Raw genomic sequence first — 14654 nt, forward strand, 5'->3', positions numbered from 1 at the left:
AAGCTATTTATGACCAATCTTGCCTACAGACTAAAGGCTCTTGAAAATTGATTTGGGTTTTCCATTAAGGTAATCTGATCAATCCAAAACTTCTACAATAAAGTTAATAATTGTCTTAAATTATACAATCTGCATGTAAAGTGTCTTTTGCTTAAGTTTCAATTTATACGCATATTTCTTTAAATTCAGTTGTGGTTGTCGTATGCCATTTCTTCAGTTGTATTGGATGTTTGCAATCAAGTTTATATACTCCATAAAGTAAAGTTGTTTTAATATGACATAAAGACCGGTCATATAGTCATACACCCATAGATACCATTATAAAGAGGTATTTGATTAGTCTAGGAGAGCCACAACATCTTATGGCTATGAGGATACCTGTGACAGCTGGTGTATTTATAATGCTCATTGACACACAAAGTGCAACGTTTTGGTTGCTTTGCTCTAATGGTATCTAAGATTGCAATGGATTTATAATGCATAGCCGCTTGGCTCACATGAAGGCGGTTGTGTATTGTAATCGATTGGAATCGTGAGATCAATGAGGTTAGATGAAGGCTCTTATCCTAGGCCCACAGGTATGGAGAAGGGACCAAATTCTAATTTAATTGATTGGTGCAATTACTAAGGGTAAATCTAATCCGTGCTGAAGCTCGGCCCCCACGAGAGTTACAGTAATGCGATGCATTTACAACTAGATATGTCAATATGGGTTGACATTCTGGTATTATGGATTAATTGGAATTTAGCACATAGTAAGCATGTGTTTGTCTTTTATATTTTGCAGCTAGTGAGTTAATATTTTGTCTTCTGAATCTGTTGGAATCTTTTCCATACTGGGAATAATTTTCTGAGTGGAAGGACAAGGTTATGCTCAATTTAGGCTGGATGGATATTAATCTTGCTCTCAGAGTGCGTGAACCACCCACTCCTACATATGAGAGTACGCAAGATGAGGATGACCTCCATAAGGAGTGGGAGAGATCGGACCGCTTAAGCTTGTTGCTCATTCAGAGCCACATTGCTCAAAGCATCAATACATCTCTCCCTATGACTACCAATGCCAAGGAGTTTATGCAAGCTGTTCAAGAACAGTTTGCCAGTTCTGATAAGGCATTGGCTGCTACCCTTATGAGCAAACTCATATCTCTGAAGCACACTGAGGATAAAGGAGTGACAGAGCACATCATGAAAATGTGCAATATTGTTGCGCAATTGCAGGCCCTGAAAGTCGAGATCTCCTAGTCATTCCTAGTATTCTTTATCCTCAACTCCCTCTCTGTTGAATACAACCAATTTAAGATTGGCTACAACATTCATAAGTGCAAATGATCTCTCAATAAACTCCTAACCATGAGTGTATAGGAGAAAGGGAGGTTGAGAAAAGAGAAGCTGGAAGCAGCCAATCTTGTCGTTCGAGGAAAGAACAAAGGAAAGAAAGGCAGAAGTGTTCCTATGAAGAAAAAAGCAAATAACTCGTCAGTTAACCAAACTGACGTTAAGGATATTCAAGTAAATTTCTTCTTCTGCAGAAAGAAGGGATGCGTAAAGGAAGACTGCCTCAAGTACGTAAAGTGACTCAAAAGAGAGATAATCTCATTTCGTTTGTATGAATTTAATATAGTTTACGTTCAAAATGACACGTGGTGGATTGACTCCGGTTTTTCAATCCATGTTACCAACACCTCATAAGGATTAGTTAGTCATCTGACACCGATGGAAAGTGAGCGGTTTATCTTCTCAGGAAACTAGAAACGCTCACGGGTGGAAGATATAGGGACCTACCAGCTTGAGCCATCTACATGATTTGTTTGACGGGACCTTTTACATACTTTTATTTTAGATTTTTGGACCATGATATGAACCTTAATTCCCATTCTTCTTCTCTTAATAGAATTAAGGATTCTGTTATTGATAATGGTATCTTGATTGATGACCTATATCATTTGAGCCTAAATATCTTTCCTCAAAATACCCTAACTGTTCAAGATTGTATTTGCATTAAACATGGTCATGAGAATATACAATCCTCTACATTGTTGCACAGAAGATAAGGTTACACCTCCATTTAGTGCATTAAAAGGATACTCAATGATGGAGTCCTAGAGACTCTTAATTTTACAGTCCTCGGACTTGTGTGGACTTCATAAAGGAATGCAATCAAACAGTCGGGAGCCAAGAGGAGTTCAAAAAACTTAGAGATCATACATACTAATATTTGTGGGCCAATTCCAACTCCTTATGTAAATGGTCTAAGGTACTTCATCTATTTTATCAATGATCATACGCGATACATGTATCTCTATCTTCTCATTGAAAAGGATGCGGCATTGACTGCCTTTAAGGTTTACAAAGTAGAAGTAGAGAGATAATCTAGAAAGAAATAAAGATCGTTAGATGAGATAGAGAAGGCAAAATTATAGTTGATACACTGAAATGGGATAAATGTCATGTTCATTTGTTGGATTCCTAAAGGAAGAGGGCATTATTGCCTAATATTCCATGCTGGAAACACTACTACAAAATAGTGTAGCTGAAAGGAGGAATCGCAAGCTAATGGATATGGTTAGAAGTATGATTAGTCACTCGACCCTCTCATTGAATTTGTGGAGCGAAGCCTTAAAGACAGCCGTATATTTTTTAAATAGGGTTCCTAGTAAGGTAGTTACTAAAACTCCATTTGAGTTGTGGACTAGTAGGAAACCTAGTTTAAAATACTTAAGAATATGGGGTTGTCCAGCTGAGGTTAAAGTATTCAATCCACATGAGAGGAAATTGGACCTAAAGACTGTTAGTGGCTATTTTAATGGCTATGCTGAAGGGTCTAAATGTTATAAGTATTACCGTCCTAATCATACTACTAAGTTTGTTGAAGGAAGGAATGATGTCTTTCTTGAGGATGGTAACAACAGTGGGAGCGAACAACCTCGAGACTTAATTTTTGAGGAAGTACGAATTTCAGTTACTATTTCTGCACCTTAGGATCAATTGGTCGGAATTCATGACCCTTCACAGGCTGTGGTTATGGAGGACGAACCAATAGATGGTTTGCCACTCCAAGAGGATGTTGTCATTGAAAATGCCAACCAAAATCCACATGAAGTGGAGGATGTAGTGGCACTAAGGAGATCCTCAAGAATAAGGAGACCGGCTATCCCTTCAGATTATATTGTGTATTTTCAGGAAGTTGACCAAGAATGTGCAAACGATAGAGACCCTTTGACTTTTTCACAAGCTGTGAGTGGTGAGGATTCTAATTTATGGCATGAGGCCATGAAGGATGAATTGGAGTCTGTGGCTAAGAACGAAGTCTGGATCTTGTCGAATTGCCTAAAGGGGTTAAAGCCATTGACTGTAAGTGAGTCTATAAGATTAAAAGAGACTCTGCCGGCAATATCAAAAGATATAAAGCGAGACTTGTGGCAAAATGATTCACTCAAAAGAAAGGGCATAGATTATCATGAGACTCTTTTCTAGTTTAAAAAAGGAATCATTAAGGATTATAATGGCCCTTGTAGCTCATTTTGATTTGAGCTTCATCAAATGGATGTGAAAACAGTTTTCATCAATGATACTTAGGAGGAAGAGGTATACATGAATCAACCTAAAGGGTTTCATTATGAAAGTAGTAGTCATAAAGTTTGCAAATTAAAAAAAGAGGAAACTGTTGGTGAGCTTAAGCTCACCAAACTTATGGTGAGCTAGCTTGCCCAATCACATGGGGGCCCACTTTGTTAGGATGATCCAAACCATTCATTTGAAAGTCCCTTACATAGATGGGGGGGGGGGGTGTACCAAAAATCAGCTCCATAGGATCATCCTAACCCCTCCATTTGTGGAGGACAAAAATGGACAGACACAAATCTGCCCCATTTTTGTCCTCCACAAATGGAGGGGTTAGGATGATCCTATGGAGCTGATTTTTGGTACACCCCCTATCTATGATAAGGCCTTGCAAATGAATGGTTTGGATCACTCCCCAAAATGTGGGACCCATGTGATTGGGCAAGCTAGCTCACCATAAGTTTGGTGAGCTTAAGCTCACCAACAGTTTCCTCTTAAAAAAATCTATATATGGAATGAAGCAGGCCTCCGTATTGGTACCTTAAGTTTTCTGACATGATTGAACAATCTTAAAGTCAGTGGGAGTGAATTTTATCTGTTGGTCCTATCTGTAGATGATTTTGCTGGCTACTAATAATTAAGGAATGCTATGAAAAGTGAAACAATTCCTAACTCAAAACTTTGATGTGAAGGATATGTGGATCATATGGGTCTTATAGTAGTTGGTGCTTAGTTACATATGCCGCTTTTGGTTGCAACATAAAGTCGATGATTCTGTTTATATGTTTTTACATATCTTCTGTCTTATATAAAGTGTATATACATTGAGGTTTGATAACACGGATTGTCCATGAGGACAGATAAAGTTGGACTCGAATGGGCATTTGCTGGCCTATTCAATAAAGTTTTAAACCACACATAAAGTGTACATTAGTGTGAATCGGTGTATGTGATACATAGAAGGTAACATTTCCGGTTGGAGGTGTATCCGCTATTATTCGTACATTTGAGACATGCTATAATGGTGTACAATAAAGGCAGAATTAAAGATATTTTGGATTGATGTTTTTCTTTAACAATGGCCATAAAGTTTCCAAAATAATTATCTTAAGACTCTAAGTTACTTTGTGAATATAAACCAATATGGACCAAGTGGGAGAATGTTGGTGTTTTAGTTTGTGGCCCACATTGGTGGGACCCACAAAAGGTTAGACATTTGGTAATTCTACCCCTTATCCTTATTGAGTTGTATTTTACAAAGGAGTCTTAAGGATAAATCCCAAGTGTTTAAGAACTCCAAAACACATTAGTGTTAGAGGTGTGGATGGACACAAACTCTTGTGATCCGAAATCTATAAATATGGGTTGCGTTTGATGGGAACAACACCCATACATATAGCTAAAGTTCCATCTGAGAGGAAAACTTGTACCTGCAATTCCATCGATCGAGCCTTAAGGTCTTCTTAAGATTAGAAGATCTCTCTTGTTCGTGTGCGCATCAGAGATCGTGTTCATGGTTCGTCGAGGTTGGAGGGAGTTGTGATCTTCAATTCTAATCGCTATGGCCGGAGGCATGTTCCGCATTAATTTAGAATTAAATAAAGTTTTCAGGTATGTTCCGCATTAATTTAGAATTAAATAAAGTTTTCAGGGTTTACTCTCGGGTTACTCTCGGGTACGGTCTTAGCTGTAAAGACAAAGGGTTACAGGTTTGTGGGTTTCGGTTTAATCGACGGTAATCCTTGTATATTGTTTTTCTTATAGTGGAAGATCATGTTTCTCACTCGTGGATGTAGGCTTGGCTGAACCACATAGAATCTTGGTGTTCATCTTGTGGCTTGTTTTATTTTCTACTTTCCATTTATTTGTGCATTATCGGATCTAATTTGCCCGACGGATTATCTAAACACCAACAGATAAATGGTCTGGATCACCCTACTATTTCGACCCAATAGATTTTTTCGAAAAAAATTTGCAAGTACATGAGGACACCATATAAAAACCTTGCGTCAACGCCATATGCAAGAACTGCACAAATTGCCCATCTTTGGATTGCAAGAAAAACATTTCTGATGAAAATTTTTTGTTGGGAGGATTTTTCTTTCCATTATTTAGAGGCAAACAATATTATGGCTAATTTAAAAGGATATTATCATAAGTTGAAGGTCCACAAAGTAAAAATTGAATAGGGTTGGTTCAAAATCATCTTTTTCACGGGTAAAAAAGTAGAAAATTTTAGAAATATATTTTCCTTTCCAAACTGTTTCCAGAAAATTCATGTAATTCAAACAGGGCGTTAGTTCATGCAGAGTTACTCCATTGTTATCTAGTGATACAAACCATTTGACATGGTTTCATATACTTCAAGTATATTCAAGACAATCGCAGATGGTATAGTCTTTGGGTGTGCCCACGCCGGTCAATGATCATATGTGTAAGTCTTTACTACAACAATATGTGAACGAGAATAAGACTACAATAATTTTATATCAAATGTATCAGAGAATGTTAAGTATTAGAAAATAAGACTATTGCCTCTACCCTTTTTTGGTCTAGAAAACACTTAATTTCCCTTTTGATTACGTGTACACGGATATTTTCTTTTGATTGTTTCTAGCAAAGGCTGGGCCAAGAGATGAATGGATTTGACCGGATTTTTCTTTGACTATAATAGTTACAAATATTTTGTAATCTGAAATTCTCTACAAATAAAGAAGCAGAAAGTTAACATCAATTCACCTCAATGCTTGTGCCTATCACAATGGCGAAGGTTTGACTCAAAATGAAGATTGTTGGAGAAATTTGTGTACTGGTTCAATCTAAGAAAAGATAAGAAGATAGGAAGATGCTTCAAGGCACGTAAACGCTCTCCTTAGGACGATATTCGCGCCCACCGTTAGCATGCAGAGGGGACCACGAACACGCCTCCAAGATACAATGAAGCCCGGTTCCAAACCGATTGTTTGACGACGTTCTGCACTGAACGGAATCAAGCCCTGAATCACTTTTGAATTTTGCAAGTTTTTGAGACACAAGTGTCTGTTTCTGCAGAAAACAGAACACTTAAACAAAACTTCTAAAACAGTAAAACAAAAACTTTGTAGCGGATTAGAGAGAGAGAGAATTGTGTTGGAAATAGCAATTTTTGGGTATACCAAAGTAGAAATCCGAATTCTTTTTGCGCCTAAAAAAGCGCTACTATGCGCCCTATAGCCCATTCCCCACGCCGCTCGTGTGCGAACGGTGCGTTGCACCGTCCCGCGGTTCAACCCAAGGATAAGACCCATTGTGCACCATAATAAAGAAGAGAAAAGAGTAAGGCTTTATAAGCCCAACTTTCTCTTTCTTATGAGTCGGTATGGGATTATCTTTTTCACACTACTTTTGCACTTTTCTCTTTCTCTTGCAAAAAGCAAATCTTTTCAAAGAAAAGTTTTTCCTTTTCCAAAACACACTTAGAAAATATTTTCTAAACACTTTCTTTTGACCAAAAAAATAAGATTTTGAAAATCAAAATCTAGCAAAGACCATCTGTGTTAGTACTTTAATACAAAAATAAGTTTATTTGGTATTTTAACATAAAAAGTGAGAGAGACTTGTTGGTTTTTCAAAAAGTTTGTTTTATTTACAAAACTGCCAATATGAATTTTCACTCTTTCCTCTCAAAACCAATAGTCTGGAGCTTAGTTGTAAATTCCGTTTCGGTCGCCATTTCGTTTTGGCCACCGAAACGGAATTTCGGTCATTTCGGTGCATTTCGGTCGAAACTTTTCGTTCATACAAAAAATATATTAAAAAATATGAGAAAAATCCAAAAAAATATAAAATCAATAGAAAAAGATGAAAAACTAATAAATAGTCCAAAATATGTGTCCCAAAAGGCATATTCATTACTTAAACACATAAAGTCTTGCACAAGTCCAACTGATAGTCTGATACATAGAAAAAAAAAAAAAGATACATGAAAGTGAAACATAGACAATAGCTAGTAGCAACAACTCTCAGTCATCATAACCCGGATGATCATACTCAATGTCTTCTTCGTCGTCGTCGACGCCGTCATCACCACCTGGACCACAAGTAGGGACATCTTCTTCAAGAGGCATGAGAAAGTTGTCGTCGTCGTCCCTGACCCCAACCACAGCAGTAGGTGCTTCAAGATTTTCCCATCCAATGTCTTCCGGCGTGAATATGACATCTTCTTCTTCTGCAACCCAATCCATCATGACATTCAGATGGTCTATGCTCAAAGGGTCACTAGTGGTAGATGATTTCCTCAACAAGTCCCTGAAAAGGAAAACATTAAGTTTAATGTCAAAGGTTAAACTTAAAAGCTTAAAGTGATGAGATGAGAGTTGAAAACATTATATTACATTGTATACCTTTCTCGAAACTTAAGATTGTAATGGACAAACACCAAGTCATCTAATCTCTGGTGCTCCAACCTATTTCTCTTTGCAGAGTGAATGTGTTCGAAGGTGCTCCAATTTCTTTCACACCCAGTCGCACTGCAGGTCTGACTGAGGATTCTGATCGTAAAGGTCTGTAAGTCTTCCACGTCACCTCCGAATTGATTCCACCATGCAACTGTAAAGTAACAAATAGTAAAGCATTATTTGTTGAGAAACTGAAAGTTAAAATGAATTATACTTAATTAAACAAACAACTCAAATATACCTGGTCCCAACTTCGTTCGGTTGCCGATTGCAAGCTTCATTCCAAACATACCCTTAGCCTCTCGATAATCCTCAATCTGATTGGTGATGAGGTCTTGTGTACCTTCATCAGGTACCAGTTGAGTGATGCATGCCAACAAGCCTCTGGCTACTTCACTGTGCCTAGAGAAGGTAGGAGTGAAAAAGAGAGCAGGGTTAAGAAAATATCTTGCTGCATGGAGGGGACTGTGGAGTTGCCTATCCCATCTTTGGTCGATGATCCTCCAGATGGGATTGTAATATGATTTTCTCTTCAACTTCTCCTTGATGTTCTCTTTGGCCTTATCCATGGCTTCATATAGGTAACCCATCGCCGGTTTGTCCTGCCGATCTACCAAACGCAGCACTCTCACTAAAGGCTCGCTGATGTTTAGAATGTACTTGCATTGGTCCCAAAAAGATTTATCCAACACAGTACTAACTACCCCTTCACTCAGTGGGTGTTGGACAAACCTACTAGTACTATACTCATCAGACACAAACATCTGCTGAAGTGCTTTCCGATTCAACACCAGACTTTGTATGCTAATGAAATTTGTAGCAAATCTGGTTGCAGCAGGGCGGCACAACTCCTTCCCACCTATGAACTTCTTCCTCATCAAATTCAAGAGGCTTCCATGGTTGTAGATGAACTTTGTAATCGTCCGAGCCCTCTCAATTGTGGTTGCTATGTGAGGAAATACAGTCGGTTTGCACAGATGCTCCAAGATGAGATCTAAGCAATGAGCTGCGCACGGAGTCCAGAAGAATGTACCAAACGTGGCTTCTAGTCTTGGACGTGGTTGGCGTGTTGATGCAGGAGCATTCCTTATCCCATCAGCATCTGATATTGTTACATCAGTGTATTGTTATTTGTCTCATTAGTTTACTTGCATCATTAGGATATATTGGTCATTTTAATAGTCTTTTATATCCTTTTATATCATTCTCTTTTTAGGTGTAGATTGGTTATTTTACTCACTGTTGTTTGGCTTTTATGTCATTTTACCATGGGTAGAGGTACTCGAGTCATTCTTGTAATTGGGGAGCCTATAAAAGGCCATTTGCCACCAAATTGTAAGGAGATCTAGAACTTTAGACTTGTAAACTTTGAAATTGAATTTTGGCTCCTAGATCTAGATCTAGATTCTAGAGTTTTGAATTTGGAGGTACAATTCTTCCCTTGGAAGTTTCAGTCATTGAAGGAAGATCTTGAGCTTGAATTTCAATTATCCTTCCTTCGCCTTCACTTGCCATCCTTGATTTGCAAGGAAGTATAATCGGGTTGTCTTGGTGTCTCTACACCAAGACCTACAATGTGTTCGGATCAACTCATCGGAGAAGAAGCAAGTCATGATGAGTTACTGTTTGTGCCATTCTATGGAAGAATTGTTGGAAATTTTAATGTGTTTTGAAGCATTCATCTTCAATTTTAATTGCATGAATATCACTTCCCGGTCGAATTGAGGAGAATCTCATCCCGGTCGAATTGTTAGAGATATTCAATTCCTGTTGAAGAACTGCCAAGAAAGATAAGGAATTGTAATCAGCAATGACCGATCTATGTTGCTGCATTTAATTGTTGGAAAGCCAGTTCGTGGATATGCTCTTTGCCCAATTCCCTTCTGCAAATCCAGTTCTATAAGTAATCTTCAAAGCCTGAGTTCTTCATTGACTTCTGAAGAGAAATTCTTATGTGTGTTTGGATCAGAATGTGGAAAATTAGATGAATACTCTGCTCTTGTTTTAATTTCATGAGAAGTGTGACATCGAAAAGCCAGATCTAAACTACTTCAATGGACTTCGTTCAGAGACATGGAACTTTGACCATATACTTTTGTTTTCTTTAGAGTAGAACTTTGATCTTGAACTTTGATCATATACTTTTATGAAAAGTGGCTGGAATTTTACACTTGTAACTCGTTTTCAGCAACTGCAAGAGTGCTACAGTTATCTTTTTGTATACACAAAATATGTTGCCCAATAACCATGCTTTGGATCACATTCCATTAGGTAATGACAATATTGTTGGATAATCTGCTGGTGATGGTGAGAAATAGAGAAGAGAAGAGATGCTTCAAGGCGCAATGTCGCTTTCTTTAAGACAATATTCGCCCCCACCAATGTGCAAGGGGTACCACGAATTTGCTTCCAAGATACACTGAAGCCCGGTGTAGTCTATACTAAAATGTTTGTTGACGCTTTGCACCAAGAGGAAACAAACCCAAGAACCACCTTTGGAAGGAACAAGTATTTGATTTGCACCCTTACAGAGCACCTATTTAGAGCGGGTTCGATTCTGGCGTTCGCGCCCATCCGTAAGTCTACGGTCCAGATCGATCCTGGGGTGACTGTTGGTTTGTGTAAAACCTCCCTCTAGCCCTGTAACCGCTCGATCAAAATCATCCACGATGCGGATCGAACCCATTGTGCCATAAATCATTCTAAAAGCATCCACTTTTACAAAACAAAAGCACTTTTCTTTGTAAACTACTTTCAAAAGCTATTTTGTTTTGAAAATATGCTAACAAATGTAATTGTCTAATGAGCTGTCTACCCTCAAAATACTCTAGTTAACGGTTCTTTTTAGTAACCTTATACAACAATATTAGAACTAGTAGTTTCTATTTTAGACCAAGTAAAATTCAACTTTTGGATCAACATCCTATTGGTCTAATATTCATTAGAGTGAGTAATTGTTCCTGTCCTTAGTTGGGATAGAAGCTTGGGCTTTTTGGTGCATTGTAAAGTCCTGTTTTGATGTTGGAATTACTTGAGTGACACTTGAATGACAAGGGGCTGTAAGCTATAGGATTCAATGAATTCTGTCACTCACGGTTCTAGTTGAAATTTTATAGCCATAATTATTGGTCTTTGATTGCTAGAAAGCCACTAGTACAGAATATTAGAGCATGAACAATCACCCTTGGTCATTGAAATCTGATCCATTGAGAGTTTTTTCTGCCCAAGGCCTGTGTGTTCCTCAGCTATAACAGGCTTATCATACGAAACATTTTCAATTGCATCAAAGTGGTATCAGAACATACGTGTGCCACTTACCTTGCATCACCTGTCCAGTATTGGAAGATTATATGTGGATCCCCTGCCTTTCTGGGCCGATGAATTCTGTTTATTCCTACTACGGGCAGATGATCCCGAATTGATTAGATGGGTTGATTTGAAGGATTCAAGTGGTGGAGGGAAGTGGGCTATTATGTCAGAATAGGGAGCTAGGCTACTAGATTGGGGGGATGGAGCCTGTGTATCCAATTGATCAGCTAGGAGAGAATCTGGGGGCTCAGTTGGGATAGGCATTGGGTTAGCCTGCTTGCTTGAGGGAATTTTTGGATCGGCAGGGTGGGCTGTAGGGCAAGCTGGCTTAAGGGTTGGAGAGGTGGACCGTAGGGTTGTCAATAGTCTTTGGCTTCTATGATTCATATCAAAGGATGAAATACAGTTCTGCATTCTCAATTCTGAATTCTTGCATTCTCAGTTCTGAATCTTCTTCCATGTAAGAGGGGAAAAAAGAAGGATGAAATACAGTGCTTTCTATTGATTCGCATAGTATACAAAAAATGAAATTCACGGTTTTCTCTCAATTAAGATGAGTGTACAAAAGTATAGTATCCAAAATTAGTACATACAAATTCTGTGTATACATATGTACATAAGTACAGCATCCGAAATTGGGACATAAATTCTGTGTATACAAATTTCTTGGATGCCATAGAAGCTCAAAACAAAATAAAGTGAAACAACTGTACAAAGGGGGAGTATTTCCATCTCCAAATGAATAGATAGATTCTAACATAGAAACTTCCAAAACTTGAAATTCACCAGAAAAAATGTTGGTTCACTCAAAATGTAAGGTCACTTGAAATGAAGCTTCTGTCCTCCAGTGTTATGCCAAAGTTCTCTTGCATTCCAAATACGTCGGCCCGATTTACCAACTAGTCCAATAAATTTGAGCCCATTAGTAGATCTTGCCTTCCTCTATTTCGTCTTCGTAGCCATCATCGTCTTCCATTTTCACTCATAACCCAAGTTTTTCCAATGGATTTCTTTCATTAGGTTTAAACAATCCAAGATCGTTATGGGAAATGGAACAGTTCATCTCACTGGTCGACGCGCTGCGAATGGGCACACACTGAACAATTCCAAGCATCTCATGATCCTTGAGGAATTGGTTATCATCATAGATTGAAGCGGTGTCTTCCAACTGCAAACATTGGAACTAGTAACTAAGGGTCTCAAGATTTTAACATGTATAGCCAATGCCTAACGACACTTTCCTTCTCTCTCAAGTTCCCTTTTCCGCTTCATTCCAGTTCTCACAGACATTGAGTTTCTCTCTTGCACCTGAAAGAATGCAACAACTAATTAAGCACCCCAATATTGTGATAACAACATCACATGAATAGGAAATCACAAACTACATACTTACCTTCTGCAGAGCAAAACGTGTAGCATTAGTATTAAATTCCTTTTTCTTGTTCGCTTCAATTAAGCATTCTTCTTTTTAACTTGGCTAATAACTGGAATTTCCCTCCCTTTAATCGTAAGTAATGCAGATAGCCCTTCATTCCAAAAGAAAGAAAAAATCATTCTTTTTTCCATAGATTCCAGGGATTTTTTTCCTAATAATACCTAATCTTCAAATGTTTTCCTATTAGTCATTGAAACTTATGAAATGGCCAAAATTTTAACTTTTTGGAAAATGTTTTCAGAGTCCGTTAATACTACAAACTTTTCTCAACAAGATTGCCTTTAAATCAATTCTGAGACCATGATTTTCTTTGCGAAGGTGGATGGAAGAATTTTTGAATAAATTAGAGGGGGAGGGGGGCTGGAATTGGCAGGATCATACGGGATGCTGGTGGAAGAACCCTAATGTCCTACTCAGGCCCCGTGGGTAGATGCGAGGCAAATGAGGCCGAAGTGAGAGCTTTGCACTTCGGCCTCAAATGGTATAAGCTCAATCTACATGATCCATTGATCATTGAAGGGGATTCTTCAAATACTATTTCTTGGGCTACGGAGAAATCGAAAAGCCCGTGGTGGCTACGGAATCTTATAGCAGAAATTAGAGATTTGGTAAGAGAATTGTGTCCAAAAATTGAGCACAGAAGGCGAACTGCAAATGAAGAGGCTGACCTTTTGGCAAAGGAAGGGGTTACACTGGAGGTGATGACTATTCGGCAATATCAAGTGGGGGTGGAGCTAGGGATATTTGGAAATATTCATATTTTTGCTTTATTAGGTGCTTCATCTGCCCACTGGGTGTAGAGATTTTATTTCTCTCTAGATGTAGGGGACATCTTGTCCCCGTTTTATTTTGACACTCGGATATATAATAAAGTAAATTTTCAAAAAAAAAGAGCGGGAGGTGGGCGGCGGGGTTTGAAAACTATGCTTGCATTTTACTATTTGCCACTTGAATCATCATTTTGACTGTACATTTGAGATCCTTTGATTGAAATGTTTTGCAGCAAACAAACACGGCGGAGATGTTGGATTTGGCAGATTCAACACATCAGGTGTCTGCAGAACGGCGTTTAGGTGTGTTTCCAAATTGCAAAAACTCTATTAACCTGCTCATTATGACAAAAAACACCTTATTTCTTTAGCTCTAAAACTATGAAAGATACCAAATTTTTTCCCCACACTTAAAGATCTGTTCTCTCGACCTTAGATCTGTTTAACACTGCATATTTGTGTTAAAAGTATAAAAGATAAATAACGCCTTTCTCCAACAGCTTAAGCTTTTGGAGAAGTCGGTAAGTTAACATGGTATCAGAGCCAAAGGTCTCGAGTTCAAACCTCCCGGATAGCAAAAATCCACATGCGATGGTCGGCCAAAGTGGGATCACATGTGCCACGTGTTTGCCAAGTGAGCCACACATGCGGGGGAGTGTTAAAGTATAAAAGATAAATAACGCCTTTCTCCAACAGCTAAAGCTATTGGAGAAGTTGGTAAGTTAACAATTTGGAAGTATGATCTTACTAAAACATGGTTTTCTGTGCCTACAAAAACTGAAACAAGATCTTGCGAATTGCACGTGTGAGAGCATGCAGTGGAAAGATGTTGAAGACGAAGGGGACATTAGCAAGACAGACTAATGAAGGACCCATCTGTATACATACAAGGAATAACTTGTTTCAGATTTTCTTGGCATGTAAGGATGGGGAGATGTGTGAAATTTTTGCTCTCAAGATAGAGCATGTAAAAGTGATTTTGGATTCTTTTTCTTTTTATTTATTGTTTTGGACCTTAACTTTAACTAAAATTCTAGCTTGAGTTCGCATCCAATTTTTTGTGTACTACAGGAAATCTTGATGTACATTTTAATAAGCAAAATGATGTCTGCTTTAATAGGGGCATGAACCGGGCTTTTG

Source organism: Tasmannia lanceolata, unplaced genomic scaffold (genome assembly GCF_043159265.1).
Source record: "Tasmannia lanceolata isolate RefF3 unplaced genomic scaffold, GAP_Taslan_0.1 ptg000037l, whole genome shotgun sequence".
NCBI classification, from domain to species: Eukaryota; Viridiplantae; Streptophyta; class Magnoliopsida; order Canellales; family Winteraceae; genus Tasmannia; species Tasmannia lanceolata.